Source organism: Epargyreus clarus, unplaced genomic scaffold, assembly GCF_041222505.1.
Source record: "Epargyreus clarus isolate Ecla_fem2 unplaced genomic scaffold, WU_Ecla_fem_2.2 ptg000023l, whole genome shotgun sequence".
Lineage (NCBI taxonomy): Eukaryota > Metazoa > Arthropoda > Insecta > Lepidoptera > Hesperiidae > Epargyreus > Epargyreus clarus.
The window spans coordinates 12,214,431-12,232,110 of record NW_027332230.1 but is presented as its reverse complement, the minus strand read 5'-3'; the positions used below and the strand labels follow the sequence as shown (position 1 = coordinate 12,232,110).

Genomic DNA, 17,680 nt, shown 5'->3' with positions numbered 1-17,680 from the left:
ATTATTATTATTGATTTTTTGGATTATAACCATAATGATATCTTAACAATCCTGCTGTGCCACAGCTAAACCCACGCATACATTCATAAGTAGAGTCCGCGATGTTAAGGTACAAACACACTGTTTTTATGTCAATAATATTTTTTACTTATATTTATAGTCCGATTCATAATTAGGTGTCCAAAATGTAAACAAAGGTGTTGACCTATCAAGAAAATATGTGTCAAATGGCAGTTTCTTATTTTTGACAATATTAAATTAATACATCGATAATAAAATAATAATCTAAATAAATTAAAATCAATTCACATTTTCCAATATTAATATTAACTCAATTTCATTTCATACAGTAATGATAATAAAAAACAAGATTTATGAGAGAAAATTAAATTGTGATAATGGTCACACAATCGGCATCCAAAACATTTTTTGTGCCGCCATTTTTAAGTTTCGTAGTTGATATTATTCATTTTCTTGATCGTGATCGAACTCGATTTTTTTCTAGTTTTCATAGCGCGTTTTTTTAAATTGTGTGCAGTTTAAGTTTTTGTTTTATGTTGAAATTTTTGAAAGTTTTCGTTTCTTGTTAATTTGTAAGGTTTGCAATACCTGTCATCGAATTTTGACAATGACATTTCTTTGTTTACATTTTAGACACCTAATTATTAATCAGACTATAATTTCATTCATTGTCATTTGGGTTTTTATTTTGCTTGTTGATTGCCTTTTATTATTTTAATTAATGTCTTCGGCATTTTAAATAATACCAAATACAGATTGTCGTACGACATGTGAACACTAAGTTATTGACAATTAACGGAAACATTTTGAATTTGATATTATCGTACATAAGTAAAATCAGCTAGTGTTGTACATATACATGTATGTATATAAACAGCGTTACGTAAGAACAAAAGCTAGAATGAAGGATCTCGTTGAATGGACGAGTGTCGCGACTCGACTCCATTCATGGCACACACTCAGCGGTGACCTTACCAGCCCATGTGGTTATTTAGCGGACGTGTGTAGTAGTAGGTAGCGAATATTCGAGGACGCATTTGGCTCGTTGAAACGCTCGTGCGAATTTGTCGTCACTCATTCCAGTTTGTCTTTTTTAGGTTATGCCGTGGCAAGTTCGCGGTGTTACATGCCGTACATGCACATAAAAACAGTCCAGTATTTATAACCAAGTAATTAAATACGCAAAGTATATAATTGCGCTCACAATAGTTCAGTTTTGTGTGGATTATGTATGTGTTGTATGATGTATGACATGTAAATGAGGACAATTAATACAAGTTTTTGGAGTTACGACCCCCAAAGACATAAAAAGGCCTTGTCAGCCTTATTTAAATGTGTTAGTAGGTGTACGAAAATTCAAAAAAATTACGAATTTGGGAAAATTAAACCTTTTTGTTTTTTCAACGTCGAAAATTTGTTGCTAAGTCGTTATTTATCACCCAACGAATAGAATTTACATTGCAATTATTATGCTCCTCATATTAGACAGAAAAAACATAGTTTCCATATTATACTCAAATACTCGTATGGAATAAATATTGATATAACCAGGGATTTATGCTAGTGATATACGAGAGAAGTTAGTCTAGGCACTGAAGTCCACTACCACTAAAACGACCCATGTCGTCGCTCGAATGAAGATGGACCGAGCGTTTGAGATTCTTCTCGTTTTAATTGAAGGCAATTACATAAATTCCACGTAGCGGTGAGGGCGAGGCGCGGGTGTGAGGTGGGAGAGGCGGTCGACCTTCCGTGAGGCCACTGAGTCCGACTCGCTCGACTGTTACCGCCACGAGACCACAGCGACACTACAAAAGCGCCCTTATTGACAGTACGTTATACGTGTATAGAGTGGAACAGGAACTCGTTCTTTCCAGGAAATTTACGTTACCAACTCTGAGGTTGACGATTTTCTTCTGTGTCAGAACTTCGGACAATTGGATACATTTGATACGAACGTTTGATAAACGGAATGTAGGCTTTTGTTCAGATTTTTTTAATAATAATAATAATAATCATTTATTTCAGAATTAGATTCCATATTATAAAAATTAATGAGACTGTCTTTAAAGAAATGTTTATAATTACATGTTTATAGCAGTGATAGCCCAGTAATAAGAAAATCGGCCTCTCTTTATGGGGACCGAGGTTCGAATTTTATATTATGCATATTAGAAATTCATTATCACTGGCTGATGAAGGAACACATTATGAGGAAACCTACAGCTTGAAAGTTCTTTAAAAAAGTTCTCAAAGGTGTGTTAGGTCTACCCTCTGTACATGGACAGCGCAGTGAACTATTATCTAAACTCTTCTCTCTCTGAAAAGGTGACTTTTATCCAGTGGAGTAATAATAATTTAAGTTTAAATTTATATTAATTTCCAACAAATATAGTTTTTTTAAGTGCGGATACAATTGTTTTATCAAGTTTTAGTTGTAAAATCAACCTCAAATTGTTATAACACGAATATAGAGTCGAATTGTTACCGACAGTTGAAATACGCTGACCGGCAGATAATTAAGAAACAAAAAGTGTTTAATTTTAAAAGTATAATTAAGGAGGTATCGTCGTAAATCATTAAAATATATCGCTAATTTATCGGTTACATCGCGCCTTATAATATGGGCGGCAACAAATTGTCTAAATATATATTTATATACACATATAGTACCTTTATATATATGTCATAATAATAATTGAAATTGAGCAATTTATTTAATTGGTGCAAAAATTATTTGTTTAAAAATATGGGTATATTTTGTAGCACCTTGAAGTAAGATTGACTTTCATATTTTTAAATTTTCATATCAAAATCTATTTCATTCGATTAACCATAACATCTTCATTTTAAATTACTGTTAAGGTAATGTTTGATCTAACTATGTTAGGTAATAGGCAATGACATTTTATACTATAGGTAAGTGAATATATTAATTTTGTAAAATAAATTACAACCGACTACCAACACTTAGAAAAATATTTGTGAAAATATTAGGTACACATATTGATAGTGACTGTTTTAAATTTAATTTAAAAACTTTTATTTTATACAACCGCGTTAACATACAAACATTACAAACATTTGATTTTTATTTATTTTTATAAGTTGCACCAACAAAGTGTACACCATCTCCTCCAACACACAGGCTTGACTAAATAAGTTACAAACTAAGTGTCACCTCAATTACAGGCACCAACGGCTTGCAGTAATACCAACATTAACATTCATGTATTAAGACTTAAAAACGACGACTATTTTGATTATCTATTTGAGTATTATCTAAAATTTTGAAGTAGTAACACCAGTAGCGTCGATAGAAAATGTTTAATCATGCTACTAATCGATTTTTAAATTATACTCGTGTTAAGATATTTTGGTATAAGCTATTATAGCTCTAATATCCCCAATCTCTAACTCTATAATGCATCTGAATTGTACGCACAATCGTACGTATACATTGTTGTAAGTTGGTTTAACGTTGAGTATCTTTACCGTTCACATAATGGCCAAACACAATGTGACCTTAATGATAACGGGTGGTAAAATTGAAATTGGACACACTGAGTGATGGGTTCACGTCTACATTCCAGTATTGCCTTAAAGAGATTAGAAAATTCCGACCGAATGACGTGTGCCTCCAGGATGTACCTACAATGTTCACTCAAAAAGCAAAAGTAGCGGAGAGCGAATGGAACACGGTTTACAGTACGCAGTCGGGCCAATGACATCACTTTCCACCATCAACATGGCTCAACTAGCCATCTAATGATTTACAACACTCAGCCGTACCAACACACACTACAGTCCAAAATGGAGTCGCAGCGCAAAGCGATGTGTGGACACGAATATTTTTTTCTGTTTCTCCTATCCGTATACCAGTATCTTGGTTTCCACAAAACAAATTGTTGTTTGAATCGTAATAGCAGCGTGTTTGACACGTTAGCCTCTCGGATCGTGAACCCGAATCAATCATACAATCGATTTCTTTTGTAATACGCATTAGTGTAGCGTGTTTGAACGATCTTTGAGATCTTGAGAGCAGTGTTTGATGTGGGAAAGTTTTGATACGAAAATCGTATTAAACATTTAATAGAATCATCATTTTATAACATAAACTGTTTAAGTTGCAAAACTAAAAGATATTTTAATTAAGTTATACCGATTCTAAAATAGTCGTATACGGTAGGAATACTAAAAATGAAATTAATTATGACTCTATCGATGATTCTAGACAGTTTGGCTCTATTTTCAATAAATTAAAACGGAATATAGCAATCATAAATTTTACCATTAACTGTGGCTATAAATATGAAAATGTATTAAAGATTAAAATTATATTTTAATTTAAAATCATTTAGTTAATATAAATGGATTGAAATTAAATATTAAAACATTAAATAAAATATTAAGTACACATAATTTAATTAAGTAATATTTAATTAAGTACATTTAATGATGTACCATTGTAACAAGTAAAAGCTTGAAAAAAATAGTTTGAAAAATTATAGTCAAAAGTAGCTTAAAATTTTGGATAAATTGCACTGATTGGTAGAGCCGTTTATAGCAGCAGCGTTGCTAGAGGCTTGATTGATGTTTTTTGTTAATCTGCATGAATGCTTAATGACCAGAGTGGCTGCAGGCGATTGGTAGCCGCCGTTTGACACGTCGGGCCGGCTCCGGGAATGTTGCTAATGATAACTGGTATCGAACGGTGATTTACGGTAGATCGCATCCGGACCGCGTTAACAAAACGCCATCTTCGTGAAATGTCATACGTCCTAATGACGTCCGTGATGGCCGTGTGGACTAATTGTATTCGGCAACTCGAATAAAATTAAATCGTTGAGACTCGGATTTGGGACTATTAATACAAATTCTATAGGTAATATTAATAGCATACTGTATATGTTAATATTGTGAACGTAAAATTTTTAAATAGAACGATATATTGATATAAAATGGCATAGTTTCGTTAGCAACTAACGTTGTTAGTGGTAGCTGTTGTAGTGACTTTTGAGTCAGAAAAAGTAAAGTTTAGTTTTTAAATTTTAATTTAAGCTCATAAACTCTCCTTTGGAACTTTCAGCGGGTGTAATTTTCATACGAGCAAATACCAAAATTCATCAAAATAATAATTAAACAATTTTCCGTAGCTAAATAAGTGATTTTAGTACTTTTAGTACTTCAATTTTTTAAGCTAAAATGTTTTTAGATAATTTATTTTCTATAGCCTAATTCAATTGATTCTTATATCTCACGAAATAGCGTTTAGATTCTTTCTATTATATTGTTTCCAGGATATTGTTTCAATTCTATTACTGAGTTCCTTTACTTAATAGTCCGTTGTTTAAACAGTGCGACCATGTGTTAGCTAGACCAGGCGGCGGCGCGGCTAGGTGCGGCGCCGTGGGCGAACGAGCATCGCCCACACGACGCCGGGCTGCCGACCACGCGACGCGAATTCCGAGCCCACCGCCATCTCGACCCACACCTGCGCTAACTGCCACTTCGGCTCTTCACGCCATGCGACACGTGGACGACACGGAATTATTTGAAACTGACGCTTCGAGTGTTAACATCGTGCGACACGTGGACGACACGCGATTATTTGAATCTGCCATGACGGAGATTTTAAGGACTGATACCTACTGAGCCCTTGTGAAGTTTGGATAAGTTGGTTATGGTTTTCGCCTAATTAAGTTAAATATTAATTAAGCTAACATAATCTGAGAGATGGTAGAACCAACTTTCGGTCGGAGAGATAACACCTATTTCGCGTGAAGCAGTTCTTGCGTTCCAATGTAAGGATGTGGATGCAGGTGGACTTACAGGTAGTCCTTAAAAGTGGCAATGCTGTGATCGGCTTTAGGTAGAACGCCTATATGTTGGCTAGAAATCTATAGGCAGTTTGTTTAAGAGACCACTTGCCAATGTAGACTGCATGATCTTTTGCCATTTTAATCTTATGAAAAAAGGAAGTACTAAATCTCACCGTAACGGAAAGCCAGAGTTAATCGATTGGTATTTAATGATTACCAGATCTGATTACTTAACATGGTCTCCTTCCATTTCTTAAGTTGCAGTGGCTTAAGTACCAATTGGTACTAGTATCGCTGTATTGCATATTCACTTGCTATTTAATTACTTAATAATAAGACTGACTTCTTATAATTTGTACTTAGTTCAACTCCTAGACAGATCTCATTTCCGATCGTATGGTTTCGCATAAAAATATGCATTTTACGCAAATCTGCGAGTTAACTGATCAAAGTCGTGTTCACATTTTTACATAGTTTCCTGTCTCGACACCGCGGAATGCCGCACTAATCTTGTCGTTTTTCATATAGAAACCCATGTTATTAAAACGACTAACGAGGGAACTAACAAACTTAATCAAAAAAATGCTGTAGATCACTTATCTAGAGCATTTTTTTGATTAAGTTTTTAGTATAATGTAAATTTAGAATAGCATCAATCAGCAATTTAGGCAGTAGATTTCCGGCTAACTTATATGAAAGGTGAATATGTGATCCAGCGGAGGACTTAAAAGGACTGATGACTGTAAGTTTAGTAGACTGTATAAAAAACCGAAGAAATAGTAAATACACGTATCTCGTTCTTTTTATAAAATAATGATAAATTCAAAGTCAAAATCATGGTTTTATGTAGTAGATACTATTGCAATATCTTACTGCAACGGTACTGAGAGCTGATGTATATTTTACTTCAGGCCTCTATAGGAACGTCTAGAAGTTTCTTTCGCACATCCGTAATCGTCTCGTACCCGTCTCGTGAGGTGAAGCGTCACCGCATTTCGGTTCCGAATTCGCCCGCTCCACGCAGCTTTCAACCGCCACCAGACCGGTTGATAAAGCAGTGATTTCTATTTAATTTCACCTAATCTATCATAATGCTGATCTTCGCTTTGACAGCCATTGCTACCGAAATAGGTGAACTAGTGGGTGAGGATAGGTTAAGTTAGTCAGATTCAGTTATGTGCTCGCGATTTTGTACATTTTTAGTTTGCATTTTTGGAATATAATGGATGTTTGTGAAGTTTAAGAAACATAGTAATCTTGAAAAAAATAGAAGATATAGATAATTTTGTTTCTAAGTATCGCAGAGTGAGAAGAAACGACGGTAGATGGCGACAGACATGTCATAGCTATAAAATTTAAATTATATAACGTTCATATGTAAAAATATTTGTTATAATAATATTATTAATCTTATAGAAAACTGTAGGTGTGACGAACGCGCACAATGACATCAAAGATCAGTTTCACTCAACATCAAACCTGGAACCCCGTGAAACTATAGTTCATTGATGACTATAGTATTATCACGACGAGCTTTCGTTCAATCACGATGGATCAATTTATTTAAAAGAATTATTTCTTCAAAAATTAGCATTCAATTATGTAAGGCAAATTTAATCTGAGCACCAAAAGAACCACAAACACATAGGTACGTACGTATTTTTGTCATACACATATTTAATTTAATTCATACGATATTAGGTATGCGTTTAATTAAGTGAAAACCGACACCTACACAATAACATGTGTAACGACAATATTTTAATAGGAAACTTAAGCGCCGTCATTTAAATTAAAATATTTTAATTTTCTATGGAAAAGCGACCGGTATCGTCTTCTACTTGATAAACTGGACACCATTAACAAAGTTATTATATACGTTGCTGAATACTGAATGTAGTTCGTCCAACTTATACTTTATGTATACTTATATAATATGTATATGTATGTGTACGCCTTCTTACGATCTTTTAAAAAGAAATATTAAATATTTTTCGTCGACTTTGTAGTACATAATTAACTTAGCGTAACAAGACAAAACAATACAACTAACATTACAAAATAGTAATAATAATTATATTAAAATTAAAAAAAAACTAACTAACTTTAGTTAGTTTTCCTAGTTTAGTTTTCCTAACTTTGCTTGATACTTAGGAAAAAAATGGGGGGGGGGGGGTAACGAACGGTAGGTGCGATGGACAAATATAAAGACGAGTAAACGGTTATCCAGAACTAGTAACAATCGAAAATAATCGTCTAGATATCCGTTTGGGATTGAACCTGGAATCTTTTGCGTGTCAGACACGTGACATATACTTTACCACGCGAGTCATTGGTGAATAAAAATATATATTGTTGACAAAATAATGTCAGGTAATTGTATACTGAATGAACCACCAAGTATGTGAGGTATATGTATTTATGTGCACAATGTTATTTCCACTTTGTAGCAAAGTTTGAAGTGTTGCCAAGTGAATGGAAACGAATTGGCAGATCATAGACGAAGTGCGTACCACGCATTACTCACCTACATGTTTCGTAGGGCAACGCCGCAGCAGGTTGTGTCTGTAACAATAAATATAGTACTTTTAATGTTTTTTACCACGCTTTTATTAGCTTGAGTTGTATCTATGTAGGTATGTATGTAACGGAATCTTTGAACTCGATTACCCACTTTGAACGATCCGATTAAATTAAAATTTTGAACAATTGTCAAGAACCGATGACAATACACGATTTTAATAATTTTATCCCATTCTCCACATCAGGATCGTCAGGAAACAGGATAACGAGTTTTTTGGTTTTTAGTTTTTAAACTATAATTTATTATTATTATAGTTGACGTAACGATAAAATAAACATGGTACCTGATGGAAAATAGTCACCGTCGCCTATAGGCATTTGCAAAACCAGAGGAGTCGCCATTGCATCGCCGGCTTTGAAGGAGAGCTCTTTTTACATCTTTTTTTTAAGAGCCTATTTATTTGCCCAAATTCATTGCATATTTTGCACGTTCATGGCAAGAACATGGAGCGGTGCAGTGAAGTAATAATAACTGAATTTGGTGGACGCGTAGCCGTGCGTCTAGGCACAATACAAAAGTATTACAAACATTGCAATTAATAATAAGAGTTCTAATGTGGTAGAGCACTTCGTGGATCAAGTAAGGAGGCACCTCTGCCACACCTATTTCGATCTAATAGGAAGACAGTCAAGCGCTTCTATGTTCTGGTTGAGGTGTAGATAGTAAGTCTTGGATTTATGTTAGGTCTTCCGACTTAGTTCTCAGGGGAAGCAATACGTCGTACACTCTAATAATGACTGTAATCTAGGGTGATTTTTGATGTCTATAGGCATCAGTTGTCACTTACGTGGACTGCATGCTCGTTTTCTATATCACTATTAAAAAAATCAAGTCGAAAATTTTGAATTAAAAAAAGTATAACGCGAAAGAATAAAATCCTTGGCGAAAGAGCTACGCTCTGCGTGTTCATAGGTAAGTAATGGCGGTAGGTATAATTTAATAAGCCTACCGTTACAACCACGCTAGCAGTGCCATCTAGTATGTTATAGAATGATAGGCTACTGTTGTGATAGCCATTGTTCGTCTCAAAAAATTGTTACATTCTATTTTGACTAATTTAGAATGGAAAACATTTTTGAATTGTTGTTAAAACATAATCATAATTTTAGAATGTTTATGTAGTGTAGCATATTACATATTAGTTATAACCTTGTACTTTACGTCGAAATGTAGGCAATTGGCACTTCATATTAGTCTACATAGAGAAAAACTCAAGCGCTACTTCATACAACACACATGCGATTGCACAGCGCAGTACGTGTTACATTGCATGTTCGCAAGAAGGTCAGCATCTAGGATGCGGACAACAAAAACGTTCATTTGAAATAAAAATATTCATCATGAATGAATAAACAATTCCACGTTCATAGCGTTAATCAATGAGTTGCATGCAGGCAACAGTGCGAGTCGATGTCGAGCTCATTGATCGATCGACTCGATAGGCACCACTACACGCGCGCCGTGTCCGTATACGTGCGCACGCGCAACGAAAACCGGATGGCGCACACACGGGCCGGTGTCGCTGTGTGCGTGCATGAGCAAAGGATTTCCTACCGCCCCGCGCCCCCGCGGACCTGTTGCAGTGCTACTGGAGTTACGCCGCATACTTACCAGACTCGATATGCCTGCTCTCCGCCGCGCCGCTCCGTCAGAGCTAAGTTATGGCAGAGTGGTTAAGTTACGTATAAAATGTATCGTAAAAAGATTTGTAGTAAAGTCACATTCAGCGATTTTTGTTTTAAAAGTGGAAGGTAGTTTGAAAAATCTACTTGAAAATAATAACCCTACTGTTTTAAAAGATTATTCTTCGTCTTGGTAAAAGATTATTACGACAATCTTGGCTATTTTAGAATGAATTGACACGATGCCACGTAAAATAACATTCTATAATTTAATGGCTTATAATTAATTTAATATAAATTAAATAGTGACTCCGTTATAATAACTAATGGTAAGTTGATTAAATAAAATCTTTGAAATATTGATAAGTTTTATATAGGTATTCTAATAATTTTAAATAGTTTATTAATTATTTATTTCTGATACACCCGTCAAGTACCTACATATTGTGTACGACATAATAAAAGTAATTTAACTATATGTATTTTGGTACTTTACCTAAGGAAAAGTAAAGCACAAAATTAAAAAATAAAAAGTTTAGTTAGTTTTTTTTTGTAACCATAACCTCACCCTGCTATTTTTCGTTCAAGCTTTAGGTATACATCCGACGTACATAATTTGATAAGTTTCAGGATGTGTATCGCCATTTATAGACATACCAATATCAATTAATAATAAGGTATACGAGTAATGCTAATATTTTACTTTTTAGTAAACCTGACGTTCTTTCAATACATCGTCTGCGGTGTAGAGCGACACGGACCACGCACACACAACCGTTCGAACACTTAATTATCGCGGCGCACTCGTGAAATTGCCGCCGATCTCTGCTCTCATCGACATTATATTAATGTACGATACATAAAATCACACCTGCATTTCTAAGCCACTTCGTTTTCTTATAATGTTTCGTTAAATATTCTGTCTTAGCAGTAGATAGCTGCTGTATTCTGGTTTGGTTAGCGTGCTCAAACTTATTAGGACACGTAAGACTTGAAGTGAGACTTCTATTTCCTTTGGTATTACAGAACTTACAGTGATTGATTTATAAAGAAGTTAGCAACGTCTATGGTATCAGAATATCAGAAAGACAACATTTCTATTTAGTACTTTGTAATAAAAAAGAAGAAATTCACAAAAACCTTGAACGATATTTTTTTACAAAAGTCAGACTACTTTTGTAGTTGTGTTTTGAAGGTTACATTTAGCAGATTGATTTGAAGTTGTAATAATTGACCATGGGCTATCGTCATGGTACTAGATTTCTAATTCATCTAGAGTGGTGACAAACTAGTCACCACAACTGATGTTTAACTGACAGAATTAAATTTTAAATATAGTTAAAGTCATGGAACAACAAAAAGTAGTCTTGACCCGTGATCAGCCCTTTTCTGTCCCCCTGCTGGTTTCCACCACTTGACCACCACACCACGGGTCTCCATGGTTCCACCACGCTGTTCCAGTACGGATTAATAAACTACACATACTTTTCTTTTGATATTTTTTCTTTTAAAATACTTTATACCTATTAGCTACTGTTAAGTGGCTAGATGTGACTTTCCTTGAAGAACCTAAGAGTTTTAAGCCATGGTAAACCAGGCAAGCATACGAGAAAAATTTAGATAGGTAGGTATACATTTGTACGGACTAATTCTCGGCTATAAAATTTGATCATGGTAATAAAACATCCTCAAAAACAAATTTGTTCATATTAATAAAACAACATGTTACTAGTTGCAAAAGTAATACAGTAGACCCGTTCGATTTATGGTCGTTTTTGTGCATCAGCCGGATTTATGACATCATGGAATGCTAATTTGACCACATCAAGCTATCACTTGGTACTTATTACCTACAGATTAAAAATGTTGGATTATCTTTTTGATAATGCCTGTAGGCGACGCCATCTGTAATTTAAAATTTACATTTTAAATCATATTTATTTTAGTAGATAAATAAATTGCAATTATAATTTTATTTCCTTATTGTATATAATATTTTCATAATATTTTTAATAAATGCTGGCAGTAAATAAATCACACATATTCATAAAAATAATACATTGTAAAAAAATACGAGAAAAAACAAATGAGGTACGAACTGTGATGTTCTCATCTGTCGATAAATCATTTTAAAATTACAAAATTGGTAAGTGATAATTTTAATTTTCAAACCTAAAATTTTGTATTTGTAGATCCATAATGTAAGCATATTTTACTCATAAACTTATAGATGTATTTAGTAGACAACCATAAAAAGTGACTATTGTATTTAATTCACATATAACGTCGAAATATAGCAAGTCACTTTAAAATTAAGTACCATTGTATGTTTCTTCGTTATTTAATTAATACATCTGTACTAAAACGATAATAAAGGTGGATAAATGAGCATCACATTACGAGCCTTTAACGTTAATAGTTTAACTTCATATGTCGTCAATTTATCATATAATAAGTACGCGTGTGGTACTGGTCTAATAATAAACATAAATCCTATAAATACTCGTATCTGTGTGTAAGTGTAAGTTGCTGGAGATTGCAAAGAAAAGACAAGATTTTATTCCCTTTGCGTGGAACTTGCCTCAGCGTTTAACTCTTACTTAACTTTATTGCAATTCATTTAATGTAAAGTTATTGCTATTGTAGTCTGGGTAGAGCTATACAAGTGTCGTTGGTAAAACTAAGATTGCATTTTCTAATAAGATTAAATGTTCCTTAAGAGACCCGTTCAAAACTGTAAAAGTTACAGTGTAATGTAATTAAGTTTACATATAAAATGGACGTGAATTTCGCAACAATTTAGTCCCTCTGTACAATTACGATCGTGGAAATAATAAGCAAACGGACGCGGCGACGGCTCGCCGACTGCCTCAAGCTCTAACGCGGTGAAAAAAACAGGTAGCGCCGTTCCGCCGTATCGATCTTTATGTTATTTTTCTTATTTATCTTTTTTATCTGGGCTTCGCTTCGAGACTCGGACCCGAACGGAAGTTGTAACGATTTTTAATCGCACCAAGTATCTCGGCCGGCCGGTTCGTGAGCCCGCTTCGGACGACCAGTTTATACCTCGATATACTTATGTATTATTTTTTTGTAAACAACCACCGGAAACGGACGAGAACGTAGTGCCCTGGAACACATATCTTCCATTACGCTCCTCTGTTCTCGGTAACGATAAGCGGAGATAACGTCGCACTGACAACCCTGAGAGTTCTCGAAATGGTCGGTACTAAAACAAAATGTGCGAGCTAATGAGTGTCGATAGTATTAATAGCCGGGAGATCGGTGTAGTGACAGCATTTCATTGATGTGGACGTGTCAGACGCTCCAAGCCGGCACCAATGTCAGCAGCTGACGCCGTATAAGACGGCTGTGAATTGCGACGATGTATTTTTGTAACATTTTTCTGCCAATAGCGCGGCGTGGGCGCGTGATAATGGCCCGAAATATCCACATTCTCGACGCCCACCCGCACCATCGAGAATATTACTCCACAGATAAATTATTCTTAATCTTATGCTATTTTCATAAAGGTAAGCTCGTTGCGTGTAAGGCCTCTACGTTATGCCAGTAGGTGACAGTACGCGAGGCAACACGCGCGGCCTACGTAAGCAAACAACTCATCATTTTCGCTCGTCGATGTTTCTGTAGTTTAAACGTTTGAAATACAAACATATACAATGCAATATACATACGTACTAAGTAATGTAGATGAAGTCAATCATCAGCTTTGTAATCTATCGACCAAATTGTGTACATAATTATTTTTTTCTTTGAAAGTCATTATTAGCAAATATAATTGTACCCTTTGCTATATATTACTTTAAAGTTGTTTAATTATGCACTATTTGCGTGAATGTCATTGTTAATAATTGCTAGAGCTAGTTGCAGTCAACTGCTGTCCTCAAAATTAATTGTTTAATTAATCTGGTTTACGCTCGTTTACGGCGCTTTGAATAGGCATTATTTTGATCGAATTATGTAATCTACCTAAGCGCTTGGTTAATAACAATTATGTAGCAATAATATAGATAAGATTGCTTTATATTAATTTCATTGTAGTCGTAAATATCACTGAATAGCACAGGAGAAATAATTGTCACATCCCTGCTACGCTAATATGTGGACCACGATTAGTTTTCGCTGTTGATTGGAATTCGGTATCTCAATCGAAAAATTCGAGGTTGAATCCTAGGCACTCTTTCGTATTTTTGAAAGTTACGTGCTTATTATACATTAATTACTACCTGAGGAGGGGATATAGGGGAAAAATTGTCAGGCGTTCTTCACGATGTTTTGTGAAGAACGCCTGACAACTCTATCACTTAGAGAGAAAAACCGTGCCCAGCAACAGCAGTTATTATAATGAGTAGACAAAAAATAAAGACATGAAATCCATATTATGTGATATGAATACTCCCTAAATCAAAAGTCCCTAATCGAAATATTTGTAAATAAATAATAGTACCCAGGATTCAATAATCGAATTGCGACCTGTATTATCTTATGGTAAAGCAATATTTATTATTAAATTTCCAAACGTGACCACAACCCGAAAATCTTAAAACGTTTCTACTTCACACTTGGCTCACTACACATCTTGATGCGCGCGGCGTGTCCCACTAACCGTTCCTTTGTTTGCCGAACAAATATCCACCAACATCGCTAAGTTCACAAAACGTAAACAAATTGTGTGAACAGCTGACTACGGAATACAAAATTCAAGGATTACAGATAATGTTCAGATCGCCGATTTGACTGGCACTTGATGTGCTACCTCGTTTACGGAGTTGAGTTACAGGGTAGTTTCCAACCAAACTTTAAATACGTCATTATAGCTTTACTTTCCCAAAAGACTTAAGTCGTTTGTACTATGCTTTTACAGTCAATTATCAATAAAAATCAGCGACGCTCACTGCGTTAAAAGTAGGTACTTTACAATATGAACAAAAATCATCCATGTTACAAAGATTTGAAAGCTACATATATATAAAGTTGATTGTAATGCGAGATGCGTTTCTTGTAGAGTCCCACGCATGTACATAAAGATTTGAAATTTGTTGAAAATGATTTACGAATGTGTTTTTTTATCATACCTATATTATAATTGTATACAACCAGCAAAGAAACATACAACCTACGTCATAGAAAAAACCGGTTATAGATTCCTCACTATGTATTTCCAAGGACTAAGCTGGAATGCCTCTTCCTACACCCTTCTCACGAGAACACAGTAGCGCTTTCATAGCGTAGATGTAAGAAATCATGGTGGTTCACTTATAAGTGGAAAACCTGACCTGAATTATGAGATACAAATTTACGACTTAAAATAAAATGAAAACGTTATTCGATACTCTGTGGGTAGATGTCATGTAATTATTAGTCGTTATATTTAGTCTCATATTTATTCCCTTCGCTTTTACATTATCTGTATTTCTAACAGAAATATTTCGTAATGTAACTAAGTATCTGTTGATAAAAAGGAGGCCTTCGCAGAGGTTTTTATGTTTGACTTCGAAGGCTTCTTTAATTACAAGCTTTCATCTCCTTATTTAGCTGATGGATGATTTTTAAAAACATGTTTGTGTACCTACTTGGGTATTGATAGTACAGCATCAACTTTAGGCATAGTTATGGAGTTGGTTGCATATGTCTAAATAAAAGAAAATAATAGGATGAAGAAAAAAATCTCAGTAGTCATCTGTATTTTATAAGGAACTCTACATTCTATAGTACATATTTCATATTTTTTTGGCTGCGCCTGAGAGATACAACCTCTATCAAACAGTGTTTATTTTATTAAGCACATGTTTAAGGAATCACGTATTAACGACATCATTGTATAACGTATAGCAACAATTACCACTTTTCTAGAAGGATCAATGAAACGATTTATGGATAGACACCGACGTTCTACACACTGTTAGGCTGAGACGCCGCCGGAGTAGACTAAACAAGCCGCAGTGTTTACACAAAACTGTGCGAATTGGTCTCTACCGATACTAGAATATTATTAGACCTTTTATCATCACTTATCTTCTCTATGTATAGTAATAATAGTGAACATAAAATCGGTGGGTGATTTATCTAAATTACATAAGAATTATTCAAAAGTGAGGGGGACTTAAATTTGAAACAGTTTTGTTTACGTCATGCTTATAATGGTATAAAATTTATCAGCCGTTTTCCTCACAATTCCTATTGTTCCTACTTATTCACTTTATTGCAACAAACTTTAAATATATCTACATTACATTATTTATAAAAAAAACATTTACACTAACTATATTATAACTATACTTGTGTACTTGTGCCTACTTGAATTCGAATGATATTCTAAGACTAACCACAAAGCAACGATACTCTAGTCATTCTGGCAGAAAACTAAAATATGGCATGTGTTTTACAAACAATCTTGTAAACCTTCATGTGTTTGTCAAATACACGGAATACTGAAACCAAAACACGTTAACAGATTTTGACAATTATTATTTGTGAAGTTATATCTGCTCGGATCGCTGTTAAAAAAATAACGAATATAGGTAAGTTTACATTATTGTATAGCTATGGAAATGTTCAGTATTACAGTGGAGTCTCAAGTCACCTCCAAGTTCCCCGTTGTCATGGTTGGGCGCCGGCTGTATTTATATCCCTTTGAAACGGCCGCTCCTTATGTTTTCACTGACAGTTTACTTAATCTCCAAAGGTTCCCGACGTAAATAATTTACACTACTTATCTTAACTCTTGACGACGTTAAACTTTAATATTCCTTTACAAAAACTAGTACTGTTTCGTGCTACAAAGAAAATACAGAACTCCTGACAATAAAAATTTTTGCATTATTTAACCTCTGCTCGATATTTCGGGAGGGTGAATTAAAATAATTTTAGTTGCTGTACTTAATTTTCAATATAGTTGCTTATACGTTTAATCATAATGTAAACAGCGTAATCCGAATCTTTGAGCAAAATAATTTCGAGAACTGTAATGATGAAATCAAATTCTATTTCAATGTCATTGATAATGTTTTGACAGATACATTGGTTTATTCAACGATTTAATTGTGGAAAATTCAACTACAAGGTGTATTGTGTGCAAAATCAAGAGCCAACTTTGTCTCAGATATTTTATAAAAATTAGACATTGCACTTTTTTCACGAATAGTTTCATGAACAAGAAAATAGCGAACACGTGACACGATTGTCGCCATTTACATATTTCTTTGTCATTTGGTGCTTGATATTCTGATATTTTCTAATGACAAAGTACTTAAATTATGCGCTAGCAACAAACCGACGCATAATACAGTAATATAGGTATCGAAATATCGTATTTGCATCATCAATATCGGGAACCAGATTATAATAAAACATTGCAATCTCTTACATGCCACTTATCATAATATAATTGCTCTATGAAATTAAATTCTGACATAATTTGATTTTAATGATTGACGGTACGGGGAACCAACGGATTCGAAACCAGTTTAATAAATCATTTGAAGCATCAATTACACACTTGAGCGGTTTCGTTTACCGACAAATTGAAAAACAATACCAAGTTTATAAAAGTCGAAGTTGTATGTATGCAATCCTGATGTATACGTATGGATCCTGAGTTACCTACTTGT

At 34.4% G+C, this 17,680-nt stretch overlaps 1 protein-coding gene across 1 annotated transcript in view; it reads right to left on the bottom strand.

Moving 5' to 3' along the window:
• The window catches only part of sty (sprouty signaling antagonist), a 59,514-nt gene that overhangs the window by 18,618 nt on the left and 23,216 nt on the right, over positions 1–17,680 (bottom strand). Inside the window, exon 2 of the mRNA XM_073085461.1 lies at positions 8,371–8,408. The gene's annotated coding sequence lies outside the window, so the exon portion shown is untranslated. The remainder of the gene's footprint in view (positions 1–8,370; positions 8,409–17,680) is intronic.